This window comes from Pan paniscus, chromosome 2 (genome assembly GCF_029289425.2).
Source record: "Pan paniscus chromosome 2, NHGRI_mPanPan1-v2.0_pri, whole genome shotgun sequence".
In the NCBI taxonomy this organism is placed as follows: domain Eukaryota; kingdom Metazoa; phylum Chordata; class Mammalia; order Primates; family Hominidae; genus Pan; species Pan paniscus.
This window is the reverse complement of record NC_085926.1, coordinates 163,181,230-163,199,740: the sequence shown is the minus strand read 5'-3', so window position 1 is coordinate 163,199,740 and position 18,511 is coordinate 163,181,230. Positions and strand designations below refer to the sequence as shown.

The following is an 18,511-nucleotide window of genomic DNA, read 5'->3' as shown; positions in this document are numbered from 1 at the left end:
ATATTTACCTATTAACCAAAATTAAAATGCTCTAGAATAAAAAAAATCATGTGAGAATGCACATATTTATTCTGAAATATACATGTGTGAAAGCTGAATTTAATCAATACCCTGCAGTATTGAGTTTAGGTCTCAAATCTAAATTGGTGAACTATGAGCTTTGCAGATATTTCCTAGGGAACAATTTACAACAACCTTGGGCTACAATGGATATGTGAATGGAAACCTGGTGATTTTCCAGATTTCTTTGTTGTTTAGCTTTGAATTCACCCAGGGAATTGCTTAAGCCAGCAATATAACCTTCAAGGGAAAAAATAGGTAGCGTATGTCCAGTGTGCCTAGATAGTTTCAAGTTTCAAAACAAGGTGATGATGATGCTTTAACTTAAATATGATGCTGAAGTATTATACACAAACTTACATCTATAATACCACCCAAGTAAACAATAAGAGATAAGTTAATGTTTAAAAAATGAATAACTACATGGGGGTATCCATCTATCTCTCTACTCTAGCAGATCATATATAAGCTTGTGCAGGGAATGGTTTTCTTCCGTCTATTATAAAAATTGTATACTGAAAAATATTGTTAGTATATAGGTTTCTGATTTGAGGCCCTGTTTCTCTTAATCTCTATAATCTACCTGAGAAACCAATTAATCCATATTCACTTCGGATGAATGAACTTAGATTTTTTTTTTTTTTTTTTGAGATAGAGTCTGACTCTGTTGCCCAGGCTGGAGTACAGTGGTGTGATCTCAGCTCACTGCAACCTCTGCCTCCTGGGTTCAAGCAATTCTCCTGCATTCAAGCGATTCTTCTGTCTTAGCCTCCTGAGTAGCTGGGACTACAATCCCGTGCCAACATGTTTGGCTAATTTTTGTATTTTTAGTAGAGATGGGGTCTCACCATGTTGACCAGGCTTATCTCGAACTACTGACATCAAGTAATCCGCTCGCCTCTGACTCCCAAAGTGCTGGGATTACAGGCGTGAGCTACCATGCTCGGTCCATGAACTTAGATTTTATATTTTTTAAGTATGGATATACAATAGTTGTAAAAATGTATGAAGTATATGTGGTATTTTGATACAAGCATACAATGTGTAATGATCAATCTGGGTAATTGTGATATGCTACACCTCAAACATTTATAATTTCTTTGTGTTAAAGGCATTCCAACTATATTCTTTTTGTTATTTTGAAATACACAATAAATTATTGTTGACTGTAGTGGTTCTATTGTGCTACCAAATACTAGGTCTTATTCCTTCCATCTAGTTGTAAATTGTACCCATTAACCATTCCCTTTTTATTCCCCCAAACCCCCAGATGCCAACTATGGAAGACTATATTAGCAGCAGTTATTTCTGTGGAAACTAAAGCATTGGTAAGCTAATATCTCTCTACTGGGGCATTCACTAAATTCTTAGTCAGTCAGTGTTTTTACCAAAAAAAAGGTATAACACTCCAAAACCAGTAGGTAATTATTTCAAACTTTTTCCGCATTCCTATTTCTTTGATTGCATGCTCCCTATGCTTGCTGTAAGATTTTTGTTTTAACAATGTATTATGTAATTTGGTTTGAATACTCTAGACCGTTGTTTCCAAAAGTGTTCTTCCAAGATGTCTAGGAAATTTTACTACCTGATTTTATGAGGGATTGTCTTCTCAAGATAATTATCCATTTAACAAAAGCTTGATGAGAATCAACAAATACACCAGGTTTACAAGGATAAAGTAGTTGCCAGTGAAAATTTATCAATCATTTCTCAGATTAGTGGAGGAAGATTGGCATATAAGCAAATGAATTACAATATGGATGATACTTACTGTGACCAAGGTACAGATTTAAGGCTTCAGAATATCTATCTCTGTGTATGAGTTAGAAAAAGCCTTCCAGGAGATATAGGATTTAAGAAAAAGCTCAAAAGTTGATTTCTCGGAGTAAAGAAGGGGGAAGCAACTCTGAAAAGAAAAAAAATAGCATGGCAAAAGGCAAAGTCTAAGAAAAAAAGTATTGTGTTTGCAAATTGCTGAAAAATGTGTTAATAATTGACATTTATAGGAGACACAACAAAGGGTAAGACAGAATACAATTAACTGGAGAGAAATAAAAATCAGACACACTGGGTAGAGGCCTATTTGTCAGGCTAATGAATTCTGATTGCTCTTGAAGGTAAAGGTAAGCTAATGTGGAGTGTCAATTACCATTTTAAAAAGCAATAGCGAAGAAGACTAATAAGGGGAGCTAACTACAAACAGGAAGACTAGGTACACCAAAGAGTAAGCAGTTAGAAAAGCTGCAGTGACAGATTATGAGTTTAACTCTGGCAGTGGCACTGCAGGTAGAGAGAAGCCAGGCACAAATGACTGTCTCCGGATTACAGCTCAGTCAAGAACAGGGTGAGCACATTGTCGGCTTTTGTGTAAGTGTTCCTGTGGCCAAAAATTTTTCAAGATCCACCTGGTATGAGCAACATGTTTATAAAGCACTATTATTTAGACAATATAAAATTGCCATCTGTCTATACTCTCCTACAAACATTATTCTAATTTCTGCATTTTCTGCTGGGTATGCTACAGAACCAGCAGCTCTTATAGATGACAACTTCAATCTCCCATCTTCAGAAAAACCCCAGTTAACCATGGGATATTTTTTCTCAGCTATATTACCTTGGACATCTGTAGAAGATACTCTTCCTTCATTCACATGAGTATTAGACTGAGTCCCTTTATCACATTGCTTTCCAGTATAAATTTCAATAAGGATGAAAAAGTTAGGGTTCCTTAATTTAGTTCCTAACTTAAGTTAGGTGTCCTTAAGTTCCCAGGGAGAAAAGGTAGCAGAAATCCAGATTTGTATGCAAAATTTCCCACATAAAAAAATCTGAGTGCCAAATGGTTTATAGGCAACTAGTTTTCAGCAGTACCAGGCTCACAGCTGTTAGTAATGATACATATTTAGTGAAGTAATTGACCTAGTATATAAATATTCAGGTTTTTTGAGGGTAATTGTCATGGCAAACACCCTGTGAAGTTGATGGCCAGTGTGAGTTCATGGCAAGTTTGATGCACAGACCAGACCAGACAGATGCTATCAGACTAGAAAACAAAATTATGTAATCACTTTCCTTTTTCTGGTGAGATGCAAAAGAACCCATGCAGAAGCTAATTTATCCTATCAACACATTTTAACTGAGCGCCTCATCTTTACATTCACCAAGCTAAAATTTTGAACAAGATAGACATGGCCCATAACTCACTTGGATATTACTTTACAATAGGGGTAGCAGAGACAAAATAAACAAACCAATAAATAAAATTATTACAACTTGTGAAAATGGCTGTAAAGTGAAAGGGAAAGATCAATTAGATCACATTCCAGCAGAGAACAGTGGGTTGAGGGAGGCAGGCAGCAACATCTCAGGTGAATCTACTCTCTGCCTGTCAGACACTTCATTTCCCACATGATATTAAGCTCATTCAGAAGAAAGCTAATCTTATTCATTAATTCTAAAAATATTTATTGAATTCTTATTGATCATTTAATTCTGAAAATTGGGAACACTGACACCAATTGTTCTCAAATACTAAGTAGGTCCTCTAATATTTATACTAATTAGACTAATTCCTCCTTTTTGATGCAGTACATTTATAGAAATGGAACAATTACACTTTCCTAACCCCTTTTCCATTTGCCCCAAGGATACTCACTAGTGGTGCCTGCAGCTGCAGCATTTACCCCAAGATAACTTTGTCACAAAATATCTCACTTTTATTATTATTTTTGCATCTTTCTAGTATATCGACTTTGGAAACAAAAGACATCATTCTATTTATAGCATTCTGGTTTTAGTAGTGGGATTTACATTTCCAAAATACAGTAATCCTCAATCGCTGTAAATGTCATATCCTAGAACATGTAGCATTCCTATGCATGATGTTAACATCATTCTGTAGCAGTTGCTGGCTGAAGATTCACTTGATGAATCTGATTTCTCCGAAGTAGACAATTGTGATGATTTAGATGATTCTGATGTTAGCTTTGTTTAGAAGTAACTCCAATAACAGTTTGTATATTTGATTTTCAAATTGAAAACCAGTAGGGGGCCAAGCACGGTGGCTCACGCCTGTAATCCCAGCACTTTGGGAGGCCAAGGAGGGCAGATCACGAGGTCAGTAGATCGAGACCATCCTGGCTAACATGGTGAAACCCCATCTCTACTAAAAATACATAAAAAATTACCCAGGCATGGTGGCAGGTGCCTATAGTCCCAGCTACTCAGGAGGCTGAGGCAGAAGAATGGCGTGAACCTGGAGGCAGAGCTTGCAGTGAGCTGAGATCTCCCCACTGCACTCCAGCCTGGGTGACAGAGTGAGACTCCGACTCAAAAATAAAATAAAATAAAATAAAACCAGTCAGATTTGCTTCAGCCTCAAAGAGCGTGTTTATGTAAAATTAAATGAGCACTGGCAGTGAGCTGCACATTTTGTTTCTAACTGGGAAAAGGGTTAACAGTTTCTTTTGCTGTTGTTGTGATGGTTAAAAAAGGAAAACAAAGAAAGAATAAAAACACTCACTGTGATGGTTAATTTTATGCATCAACTTGACTGAGCTAAAGGATGCCCAGATAGCTGGTAAAACATTACTTTTGAGAGTATTTTTAAGTGTGTTTCTGGAAGAGATTAGCATTTGAATCAGTAGACAGAGTAAAGATTGCTTTCACCAACACGGGTGGACATCATCCAATCTGTTGAGGGTCCAAACAGAAAAAAAGGTAGAAGAAGGTCAAATTTGCTTACTGTTTGCATTGAGCTATCCATCTTCACCTGCCCTTGAACATTATTGCTCCTGGTTTATGGGTCTTTGGATTCAGGCAGGGACTTACACCATTTCTTATGCACCCTTATGCTTTCATGCCTTTGACTCAGACCAGAATTTAGACCATCAGTTCCCCTCTGGTTATCAGGCTTTTAGACTTGCATTTGAGACTGAATTGCACCCCCAGCATTCCTGATTTTCCAGCTTGCAGACAGCATATCATGGGACTTCTCAATCTTCATAATCACATGAGACAATTCTCATAATCTCTCTCTCTCTCTCTCTCCTATTCTGGAAAACTTTGACTAATACACTGACTTAAGTGCAACATCACCAGTAAATATATAATTTGAGAGCAGATTGAACAAGAAAATATAGCATAAAACATTTCTTCCACCTTACTTAAAAAGAAGTAATGAATTCATTGTTGTGAGAGAGTAACTTAATGTATCCAAAATTAGACAGTCTCCTTATTTAAACGTACTGCAGTTTTAGCAAAGTTAAAAATAAAATCAAATTTCAAAGTAAAACTAAGTTAAGTAAAAGTATTTTTCAAAAGTACTGAGTTGATTTTAAGATGTGGTTATAAGAATAACTTTTTGTAGCATTATGCAAAGTAGATGCATGTGATTACTGTCAAGAATCAAAGAGGAAGAACAATCTACAAGAATAAAGAAAATACAATATTACTGAGTCCATTCATATTGATAACTTTTTTATATACAGAAATTTATTAATTCACTGAAAAAACAGTCAACATCTTCTTTTTGATATGTATTGCTTATTAAAAGTAATACCACTGTTTATCCTCCTGTTCTTACAAGTTTTTCTGAAGTAAATCAATGTTCTATTTTCTTCTACTAAGATTAAGACCAATGGAGTGTAAAAATTATAGTTAAACACTTCCTTTTTCAATTTACATAGTTTCCCACTACTCTGAAGTCCTTTAAGTATCTAAGTGGATAACTCTGTACAATTACCAAAGTGAAAATTAGAAAGCCGGAACTTAAACTGAATGTACTAAGATGTGTTTCATAAATATTTCAAAAGAATAATTCATGAAAAATGAAACAACGGATCCTAAGAAAGGTAATGAATACATGTTCTTAGCATACACTCAAAAGACAGGGAAGAAAAGAGTTGGACTGAAAATTCTCTGAGCCTACTTTGTCAAAATATTGGGAAAAGAAAAAATAGAAAGGGCTGAAATAAGATTAAGTCTTTGTTAATGGATTTAGCTTCTGTGGCAATGAAGTGGCAAGAAATGAAGAAAGAAGGAAAATAAATAAATAATTTAAAAAATGTTTAAAAATGGTTATTAATGCCCCATATCTTGATTTAATTAAACAACAAGAAATATAACTTTTTACTTAAGAATTGTAATATTTTTGACATATGACATAAATATTTTATAACCAAGAATAAAAAGGATATTGTAGAGTGACTTTCTATAAAGAAATAAATTCTAAACCATTTTGTGACGAGTGATTAGTTTGTTATGAACCCAGAGTCTTACAACCTCTAAGAACAAAATACGGGGAGCTAGAAAAAGTCACAGAGTGGCTAGAAGTGTGACTATCTGAACTTCACTGAAGGAAAGATAGATATAATTGAAGGAAAGATAAATACCTATGTTTCCTTCAGAAAGATGTTGGCCATGGGATAGATTTTGATTCTAGCTGCGATAATAAAGGAGGTAGCACTAATGGTTTAAGGAGATGATGCTCTGATACTTTCTATCAGAGAGGCCTTGATTTAAATTTCAAACTCTCACATTCAAAGCTTTGTAACTTTGCCTAAGTCATTTGAATTCTGTCCTTAGTTTCATGATCTGTAAACAAAGCTATTAATACGCATTGTATAGGTTTTATGAAGATTAAATGTAATAATATAGGTAAAGACAAAGGTCTTAGTACAGTGTCATATGTCAGTTGGCATTCAACAAATATTAGTTATTATTCTTTCACAGGTTTTCGTATGGTGTCAGTCCTGCATAATCAGTGTTCAGATACAGTACTTTAGTCTAACAGCACATTAATAATTTATACTAAGAAAAATAATGGGACTAACAGGTTGTAACAAGAATGTGTTGCTTAAAGCAAATGGCTAGATAAGAAGGCCAAGAAAAAATTCAATGTCAACAGCAACAGAAGCTGTTTATATATTAATCACAGGCCTCAAATTGGGCCTGGGGGTATGCCAAAGGGCAATAAGTGAGTGTCAGGTCAGCAACATTAACATCAAGTGCCTAGATTCCTGCTCTTTTAGGCAAGACTATGCTAAAATACGGAATAGTGGACTGTGTGTCATAGGTATATGCTTTATGAGAATATATTCTGTAGTCAATAATAACTTACTTGTACATTTTAAAATAACTTAAAAGAGTGTAATTGAATTGTTTGTAACTCAAAGAATAAATGCTTGAGGGGATGGATACCCCATTCTCCACGATGTGCTTATTTCATATTGCAAGACTGTATCAGAACATCTCATGTATCCCATACATATATACACCCACAAAAATTAAAAATAAGAAAGAATTGTTAATAAAGAATATATTCTGGAAATGCAATTGACTCCAGAGTTTCAGGTAAAACAGAAAGACAAAGAGTGCAGTAATGTAAATAAAGATGTGATCTCAAAAATTGTGTAGCTTTTCCTGTGTGTTTCAGGGACTGCTGGTTAGCCCTCCTAAAAAGCAAACAGAAGCTCACTTAGAATTTCCTTAAAAATCCTTCAGTCTCTGACTCCTCAATTTCTATATCTATAAGGCTATTGCTACCTAGATAAGGGTTACCGAAACCGATATACTAGCATCCAGCTGTGCTGGAGGCACAAATTTTCCCAAAAGCAGCCTTCAGAAACTGTCAGATGAATGTCAAAATACTGGCTTGAGAATAAGTATCTAGAAGGCCTTGTGGAAAGTAATCCTGGTTCCTAGCGTAATATCTTCAAGAAGCTCCTGGATAAATCAGTAAATTTGGACTTGGGTAAAATAACTTTATGGCCCATTATTCACTGGCTAAACATACGGGTTATATTTCAGATTTTTGTATGGAGTACCCAGGTCCACTAAGAAATAAATACCAACTGGAGTGCAGATGGAAAGATGGACAGAAATTATACACATTTATTGTGGATTTAATAAAGATTTAAATTCACAATTAAAGTTGTAAATGCTATGAATTTCCTATGACAGACAAGAAAAAATGAATAATGTTGGTAGACTGATTTGTTGAAGGGCTTTGTATTTTAAGGAAGCAAATCACTTATCTATTATAAGATTTAAAAACATTTTCTAATTTCTGTGCTTTATCTCTTCTTGCTTGTGGAAGTTATGGTTTTCTTTGGCAATCATAAGTCTTAAATTTGATTAAACTTAAATTTAAATTTTTATCTTTTAGAGTTCTAACATTGCTATCTTATTTTTTGGAAAGATTTCTCCATAATATTATTTTTAAAAATTCTTCTATATTTTATAGTTGCTTTAAATTCCTACATCTTTTTTAGTTTCCTTCCTTCCTTCCTTCTTTCCCTCTCCCTCCCTCCCTCCCTCTCTCATTCCTTCCTCCCTTTTCTTTCTTTCTTTCTTTCTTTCTTTCTTTCTTTCTTTCTTTCTTTCTTTCTTTCTTTCTCTTTCCTTCTCTCTCTCTCTTTCTTTCTCCTCTCCCTTCCCTCCCCTTCCCTTCCTTCCCCTCCCCTGCCTTCCCTTTCCTTTCCTTCCCTTCCCTTCCATTCCCTTCCCTTCCCCTTCCTTCCCTTCCCTTCTCTTCCCTTCCTCCCCCCTCCCTCCCTCTCTCCTCCCTCCCTCCCCCCTCTTTCTTTCCTTTCTTTCTTTCTTTTTCTTTCTCTCTCTCTCTTTCTTTTTTTTCTTTCCTTCTTTCTTTCTTTCTTTCTCTTTCTTTCTCTCTTCCCTTTCCTTCTCCCTCCTTCTCTCCCTCTCTCCCTCCTTTCTTCCTTCTTTCTGTCTTGCTCTATCACCCAGGCTGGTGCATGTAGTGGCATGATCATAGCACACTCTAACCACCAGCATCTGGAATTAGGCAATCTTCCTGCCTGACATCTGAGTAGATATAACTAGAGATATGTACCACCACAACTATCTAACTTTTTTATTTATCAAATTTTTGCGTAGAGACAAGATCTCACTATGTTGCCAAGCTGAATATTGTTATGTCTTTGAATCCATCTAGCAATTCATTTGGGGTATGATTTGAGAAAATTTCCAAAGCTTTTTCCCCCATATGTATAGATATTTTCCCCAACACCATTATTAAATATTCCATCTTTTTCTTTTCAAGTCATAAATCATCATATGTTATACTCAGCAATACAATAGATAAGATTTTGGATTCTTTCATTTACCTATTTGTCTATCTACAGTGTTGGTATCTGTTTCAGCTACTGTAATTTTCAAGAATTTTTTATGTTTGGTTTTAAAGTGTTACTCTTCTCCACCCCAATACTTTTTTTCTTCAAAAGTTATCATATAAATCGTCCAAATAAACAAACTTTAAATGTAGCATGTAAACCCACTCCCATACCAATTCCTTTTGGAATTTGATTTCTTCAGTTTCTTTGACTCACTGATGAAAATGAAGAAGTTAAATTCCTCACAGGAAGTGATAACCATCAGGGACTAGGTTCTCTGGGAAAGAGACTTGGACACAGAGACACCATGCACAATGTTTATTAGGAAGATCTTTGTGCAAAAGAAGCTAAATGAAAGCTGTAGTGGTCAGAGGAGCAAGATGAGGTACTGCAGATCTAGTGACAGCCTCAGCCAACAGATTGAAAACTCTGGACTTGGAATGTCAAGTCAGTTTTGTCCTGAGATGGGCTGAAAAGATTAAGTTACTTCATCAGTTGGTCACTGAGTGTAAGGGACTAGGAAAAGGACATAGTTTTGGGCAAAGAGGCTTTTTTTCACCTGTGGCAACTTCTAAAGGGGGTGACAGCTTAAGGTGGTCTTTCCATAGCATTTGTGGCAGCTGTGGCAATGACACTTTCATTGAAGAAGAATCTGGATGATACATCATAGTGTTCACTATACCACTTCACAGTATTGACTACACCACTTTACACTACAACACTTCACATTATTGACTCTTTTCATTCAGATACTCATATCTATTGATTCTGGTCTTTAATTTGACTGAAAGTAACAAACTATAATTTTCTTTATAAAAGTCTTGTATATTTGGATAAAATTTAAGAATTCTACAGTTTTTATTGCTATGGGAATATTCTTTTTTTAAACCTTAATTTTTTTTCCATTAGACAGTAGAAAGTTGTTGATTTCTTCATATGAATCCAACAATTTTCTTTAATTTCACTCACTCTTCTATTTCTCTTTCTGTTGTTGTAGTTGTTGAATGCTTGATTCACATATTTTAGTCTCTTCTTCTATAATGAAAATATTGAAAAAAGTTTTCTCTGGAACCCTGCTCAGACCTTACTTTATATGTTTTGATTAGCTGCATTCTTAAAATATTTTTATTTTAAATATTCTGTAACTTTAGCTTTGTTTTCTCTTTAATTCAAGCTTACTTTGGAAGTTAAAAAATACTTAAATGGTTTAATATTTTTCTAAGTATTTTACATATCTATTGCCTTTGAAGGGTATGTCACATGAATTCTAATTTTAGGAAAATTTTTAGTTAACTTATCGTAGTTGCCACAAAAATTAAAAAAATGATGTGGGGTACACTCTTTGTTCAATTTTCTAGATGACTATTTTTTTAATCTGCTGTTTTTGTTTCCTTAACTATCTCTTACATTAGGTGTATCTTTTATTGTAGTAACTATACTTTTAATTTGTAACTTTTTAATGTTCTGATTGCTTTTTTATAGCAGCTTTCTTATTTTACAAGTATGACTCTAACATCCTAAAATATTTTTTAAAAATATTCGGTTTCATTCACTAATAACTTTTTAAATCTAACTTCATTTCTCTGTTAATTTTAGTGAATCTGTTCCTGCTGGATTTTAGTGACTTACTGAGAAAAGAAATGAAAAAAAAAAAACCACATATAGAATGAAAACAAAACATGAAAAACTAAATACAGAAATGACCATCCTTATACTGAACAGTAAAAATTGAAAGCATTCTTCTTGAAAACTAGAACAAGACAAGGATGCCCTCTCTCACCACTTGTAACCAATATAGTAATGAAATTACTAGCCAGAACAATCAGGCAGGAGAAAGAAATAAAAGGCATCCAAATAGGAAAAGAAATCAAACTGTCTCTCTCCATGGCTGATATAATTCTAAACCTAGAAAACCCTAAAATTCTGCCAAAAAGTTCCTGGAACTGATAATCAATGTACGAGAGTCAGTAGTATTTCTATATGCCAATAACATTCAAGCTGAGGGCTAAATTAAGAATGCAATCCCATTTACAATAGCCACAAAAATACTGGGACTACATCTAACCAAGGAGGTTAAAAATATCTACAAGGAGATCTACAAAACACTGCTAAAATAAACCATAAATAACACACAAAAAAATGGAAAACATTCCATGCTCATGGATTTGAAGAATAAATGTCATTAAAATGGCCACATTGCCTAAAGCAATCTCCAGATTCAACACTATTCCTACCAAACTACCAATGTCATTTTTCACAGAATTGAAAAAACTATTCTAAAATTCCTATGGAACCCAAAGAGGGTCCACACAGCCAAAGCAATCCTAAGTAAAAAGAACAAAGCCAGGGGCATCATGTTAGCTGACTTCAAACTATACTATAAGCCTACAATAAACAAAACAGCATGGTACTGGTATAAAAACAGATGTATAGACCAATAGAACAGAATCGAGAACAAGAGAACCCAGAAATAATGCCACAAATCTATAGCCTTCTAATATACAACAAAGTTGACAAAAATAAGCAATGGGGAAAAGAATCCATATTTAATTAATGGGGCTGAGGTAACTGGCTAGCCATGTGCAGAAGAATGAAACTGGACTCCTACCTTTCACCCTATATGAAAATTAACCCAAGATGGGTTAAAGAGTTAAATGTAAGATCTCAAACCATAAGAATCCTAGAAGAAAATCCAGAAAACATCATTCTGGACATTGAGCTTGGGAGAGGATTTATGGTTAAGTTGTCAAAAGGAATTGCAAGAAAAATAAAAATTGGCCAGTGGGACCTAATTAAACTAAAGATCTTCTGCACAAAAACAGAAACTATCAACAAACAGACAACACACAGAAGGGGAGAAAATATTTGTAAACTATGTATCCAACAAATGTATAATATTCAGAATCTATAAGTAACTTAAACAATTGAACAAGCTTAAAACAAATGGCCCCATTTAAAAATAAGTAAAAGACATGAACAGACACTTCTCAAAAGGCAACATATCAACAGCCAACAAATGAAAAAATGGTCATCACCACTGATCATTAGAGAAATGCAAATCAAGACCACAATTATATATTATCTCACACCAATCAGACTATTTTTTGACTATTATTAAAAAGTCAAAAAAACAACAGATGCCTGTGAGATTGTAGAGAAAAAGGACTGCTTTTACACTGTTGGTGGGAATGTAAATCAGTTCAGTCGTTGTGGAAGACTGTGGCGATCTCTCAAAGACTTAAAGACAGAAATACCATTTGATCCAGCATTCTCATTACTGGGTTTATACCCAAAGGAATATAAATTGTTCTATTATAAAAACACATGCACATCTATATTCATTGCAGCACTATTCACAATAGCAAAGACATGCAATCAACTTGGTTTCCATCAATTGTGGACTGGATAAAGAAAATATGGCACATATATACCATGGAATACTACACAGCCATAAAAATGAATGAAATCATGTCCTTTGCAGCAACATGGATACCACTGGAGGCCATTACTAAGCGAATTAATGTGAAAACAGAAGGAAAAATACCCCATGTTCTTACTTACAAGTGGGAGCTATACACTGGATATTCACGAACATAAACATGCCAACAATAGACACTGGTGACTACTACAGTGGGGAGGTAGCAGCTTTCTTGTTTTACAAATAGGACTCTAACATCTTAAAAACATGAGAAGTTATTCTATTTCATCCATTAACCCTTTTAAAAACCTTGTTTCTCTGTTAATCTTAGTAAATTTGTTGGAGGAATGCAGGGGCTGAAAAAGTAACTGTTGGATACTATGCTCACTACCTGGGTGACAGGACCATTTGTACCCAAAACTTGGCATCACATAATATACCCAGGTAAAAAACATGCACATGTACCCCGCTGAATCTAAAGTAAAAATTTTTTAAAAAATTAATTAATGGAAAATAGAATCAATGTCAGTTAAAAACAAAAGGAAAAAAGAAATGACTATCTTTTTATAAAATATGTGTTTTAATATCCTTTCCAGAGGAAAAAAAGAATTGTGGTAATATTTAGGACAACACTAAATACACCTTATTTCTTATAATTATTACTATCATACTTTGAATATATGAGGATTTTATTTGTAATACTTGTTGATTTAGATCATAGAATGCTTTTATTGTTTTCTGTGTTTCAGATGACAGAGGTTTAGACGTATTTACAGGAAATTTTTTGGTAATTTCCTTATAGTAAGTACCTTTATACCAACATTGCTTGTTTGCTTGAAACTGGCACCAGAGATCACAAGGACCTAGATATTTGAAACCAGTTTTCCATTTTAAAAAATGCTAGAAGGGTTTCATGCATTTGTTATGACCTCTGTATTGCTAGTTTCATGTAAATAGCCTCATTTACTCTAATATCAACATTGGGGGTTAAAGTATCTTTTAGGGGAAAATTGTGAGGATTTCAACATAAAAGTCATGAGTTTGTTGCAAAGAGAAAAGAAAAGTTTCTGATTCAGAAGCCAAAAGGTGAAAGAGTGGTGATGTTTTCAAAATCTCTACCAGGTGAGAAGAAAAATAAAGATGTATTAACAGACATTTAAAACTTTAGGAAAATAAATCTTATGTGACTTTTTAAATAAGGCCAAAGCAGGAATAAAAGACCATGACCACTAAAGCAGAAACTATCCATATATTAATGACAAGACTACAACAATACTGAGCTGTTGATGATCAACCTCAGCATACATGCCTCTATTGTAAACCCTAGAGCACATTTATTTTCATTTATGCATAGAAGAAATGTGCAGTGTAAGAATATAATATGAGCTTTAATTGGTGTAATGGTTAATAGGTGAGTCCAGAAAGGCTTCATCAGCAATAGAAAGGGTAAGCCTTTTTTTCCACCTTTAAAAGGTTGAATAATTGTGTCTTATTTGGTAAGTTATGTAACATATGGTTTTTAAAAATATAACTGAAAAACAACACAAATAAATAAAAACAATACAAACTAATTCTTTAATAAAAGAATTAGACTTTATGCTAGGAAATAAGGAGACAAATGAATAAGACCAGATCCTTGAATTCTGAAATTTGTGGCATTCACATTTTTTATGACTTTTATATTCAGTATTATACTAGATTATATTATTTACATCCTCTACTAAGCTGTAAAATCATCTAGTCAGAGTTCATACTGTTGTAGCTATTACTGTTTTTACCATTCTACCTTATGTGGAATCTTTTATATACTGGCTATTTTGTAAATATTTATAAATGAATAAATGTATATATAAACGAATGAATGAACAACTAAAATTTTTAAAATAATAGTTACGTGTAATATATACTGAGGACTATATTTATCTGATACAAAGATGACTACAAACCTTGAAAGTTCATTATGTGAAGGAGAGAAATAATTACAATTAATTTTAAATGAATCAATATAAATACATGTGGATCAACTTATCAAACTCATGCAAGAAGTTGTTTAAAATGTTGCATAAGATTACTTAATCCAAACATGATCACTACCCACAAGGCACTGAGGACAAACAGTACCAAACTCTGAAAAATCTAATCAACCAATCAATATTTGTAAAACAGCTTAAATTTGTTAAACTACATACTCTAACTCAGCTATGGGGAAGAAATTTAACTATAGGTCTTAGTATTTGAAGAGTCAAACCAACTATTTTAACTGTACAAGTGAAGGGTTCTAGAATTATTACTCAGGAAAATAGATGATTATGGTGAAATGAGAAGTCATTATTCTGGGATATGTTGTTTCAGTCAGCATTAGCTTTCAGGAACCAGTCAGGAATGGCAGTGAATAGAATTAGGCAGAGTACTCAAGTTTCAGCCAAATGAATTGGGAAAAGAAGGGAAAACCCACTCATTCATTCATTCTTTTAATCACTAGATAAGTATATAATGAATATCTACTACATGCCAAGTTCTCTGCTATATGATTAATTTTAAAACATAGTCCTAGCTAATTTTAAAACATAGTCATGGAGTTTACAGTCTAGTTATTCAAATAATTAGAAACAGATGAAACAAAAGGACGATGCAATAGCATTATTGTTAGGTAATGGGTAAATTGGAAGGAAACATTGAACTAGCCCAACAATTGCCAATTTTCTGCTATTGTGAATGTACAATAGTCTGCATAAAGTCTAGGTTTGGGACTTTAAGTTGAAAAAAACAGAAACTTACATATGTTTTTAAAAATGAAGAGAATCATTACTCTATATGAAGGAATGTAACTATGAAAAAAAGTCATTTGTATAATTAAATTAAAATACTCTTTTTTTAATGAATGATAGAATTTGCCAGATTATAAGAAAATGGTGATTCTAATTATGGCACTATTAAGTGGGTCCCTATTGCAACAATTAGAATTTGACTTTTTAATTATGCCCTGGCAAACTGCCTTACTGAATTAATACCCTGGAACTAATATTTGAAGGCATCATTAGTATATTTTGTTAATAATACCAAGAAAGATTACATTATTATATTCCATATTGGAATCATATTTTCAGGTATTGCAAAAAGTCATTGTGAGCAAAGTAAAGTTTTTAAAACTTGAATTGCATGATATTTTTATTCAAATATGTTCTGCTAGGCACTCAGAAGTATAGGTCTCAGAAGAAACTTTTTATTTCATTCCAGTTCCTTTATACATATTCAGCACATTTTCCAAATATCCCATGAATTGCCCCTAAATTTCTGATAGTTTTCTCATTTACCTTCTCTGTTATTGCTAATTACTCAATACTATTGGTTCCATAGCCAATGTTTAGCACCATTCCTTGGCTGCCAAATGTCCTCTAGCTACTATTTACAGTTGTCCATACTTGATCTAAATTTTTGCGTCACTCAACAAAAAGCTGTCTGGATCTACCAATCAGCTTCATACAACTTCTTATAAAAGTTTTCCTGCCCCTTCTCAGCACCTAAGTCTGTTCCTAACAGTTCTCCATATAAAAGGGAAAAATAATTAAACAGAATCCTTTACTTATTTAAATATTTAATTTTTTTCTTTTTTTAGAATATATGCAAAAGTGTATAATAATTACAGCAAAGTTTTTGTAATATACTTTTCCTGATTCTCTTATAGCTATCACTTTTGAATTACAAACTTACAGTAGCTATGATCCAACAAGGGGTTACAAATTGCAGGATTTTTAAATGATCTTTTAGATTACAAAACAACTGCCATCCAAAGAGATATTCTCAGAATTTTAAAATCTTCTCTCTTACTAAAAATAAACAATAAGAAATAATTTTAAATATAAAAAAAACCCTTTAAACCAACTTCAGCTGACTCTATGGAACATAACAGATAATTCTGCCTCTGTATTGATGGGAATGCACTTCAAAAGCACTGTAATACAGCATTATTTATAATTTGTTACAAAATCATGAGCTCGTTCAACAGAAGTGTATTTTTCAGACAATTGACAAATATCCATCTACGAGCTAAAGGTGAGATTATTTAATAATATCTGAGAGAACCTTTAAAAATATTATAAACTTCAATGGTTTCTTAATCAGCATCATTATGGTCCTCAATTATTATACTAAGGTTTAATGCAACAATTCCTCATTTGGCATTAAGGTAGGTATATAAGAATGATTTTCTTGTATATTTCAGTGCCCTCAAGTCAATAAGCTTTTTGCTTTTGTGTGTTTTTTTTTATAGTCATTCACCCCTTTCTTATTATCAGCCTGTCATCTCCTTTTATTTTTTGCTTGTAAAATATCTTACCCAACCCACTTTTTCTTTTTTTTTCCACATCTATCCTTTACTTAGGACTAACAACTTTGAGTGAATTATGGATTTTAGATCATTTCTTCCAAACAAATGAGCATTAAGTTTCAAACATATAAATATAAATAAATGTTATATCTAATACTATATAACATATTAACATTTATATTACATATAGTGTATATAAGTTTACTCATCAACACAATGTGTGTGTGTATGCAACTAGGATATAAAATGGTTTAAGGACAATTTCCCACATATTTGGGGTTTATGGCAGGGTTGTAGACATTTGAGTCAGCCAGAAAATGTGCTTCCTGATAAATAAAGTGTCATTGCAATAAACTAGAGCTATCAAGCTCCACCTAGTTCACCCTAATGAATGCTATGAGATATGGAAAAATAAAACAATGAAAAAATTTGCTCCTAGCATTGATTATATTTAAAACCTAATTTCATAAATATAAGAAAACACATGTTATCCAAATGTGCAATTTAATCTTACGTTAAAATTGAAATACTGAAAGCTTTGGTTTCATGTTGACAATATTATTTTAACATCATTATTTTAACTCAGATTCAATTCTACTTTGTTTTTGTTACTCTGAAAAAAAGAAAATAAGCCATAAGCCAGTCATAAACTCCCTTACTCTGCTGATTAATAGGGGTTTCTCATATTTTTGTATCAGTAAATCGCTTTGGCCTGATTCAATGCAGCATTATCCTTTATTAGGAAGTCGGGTTTTATGCTATCACATAACATTTTAGGAAAGGGCCTGAGAGATCATTGGTCCATTCCCTTTATTTAGAGATTATAAAAGGATTTTAGAAAGATGCTGAAAAAAAATCTCTTGTGTTCTGATTAAAGTTTATCCTTTTTTGCTCCACTTAAATAAGTTTCTTATGTCTTGTTCATATAAACAATCCCACTGTTATATAAGGTCAGCTAACTGCTGTAGTGCTTCAATCAGGCATTACCATGTTGTGGAGAGAAAAAAAATAACACATTTTTTAAAAATGTCATACACAGTAATGTTCATAACTTACATCCGTAAGTTATTGTTTTGTCATAAAAATGTTCTTCTCAACTATGACCGAATAATCCTCATCATATCTTATTTTTTCTTTGTTCCATTTTCTTTTCTATGTTATCGGCATTAGAGGGATTCTGGAAAAAAATCACCTTAGTGGTATTTCTAAAAACAAAGAGATGTTTTAAAGTCATTTTTTCTGACCACAAAATAAAAAAGAGGTATACATGTGTCTGTGTGCATGCATGTGTGTGTGTGTGTATAATGAGTAAATACATAATATATACACACAATCTATACTTACCATGATCTATTATCTCATCATCCAGGGGCTAAGTATCTTGAGATATTTCTATTTTGTCTTTCTTTGATACTGTTTTGTTTTGTTCTGTTTTGTTTTGTAACATGAATGCAGACATACATATGGAAATTGCAAGCCTGGCTACTGTCTTAAGAAAGAATTAACCTGAATTTGTTTTTTAGTTCTGATGTAACACACCAAGGACAGGCCTGCAGAGTCATTCTTTAAAAA

At 33.2% G+C, this 18,511-nt stretch overlaps 1 long non-coding RNA gene across 9 annotated transcripts in view; it reads right to left on the bottom strand.

The window, feature by feature from the left end:
• Nucleotides 1–18,511, bottom strand: part of LOC117979812 (uncharacterized) — a 442,597-nt gene that overhangs the window by 346,733 nt on the left and 77,353 nt on the right. Inside the window, exon 2 of one of the 9 annotated variants that reach the window (XR_010111695.1) lies at nt 1,832–1,966. The exons of the other annotated variants lie outside the window; for them this stretch is intronic. This is a non-coding gene — a long non-coding RNA (uncharacterized LOC117979812). The remainder of the gene's footprint in view (nt 1–1,831; nt 1,967–18,511) is intronic. 9 annotated transcript variants of the gene reach the window in all.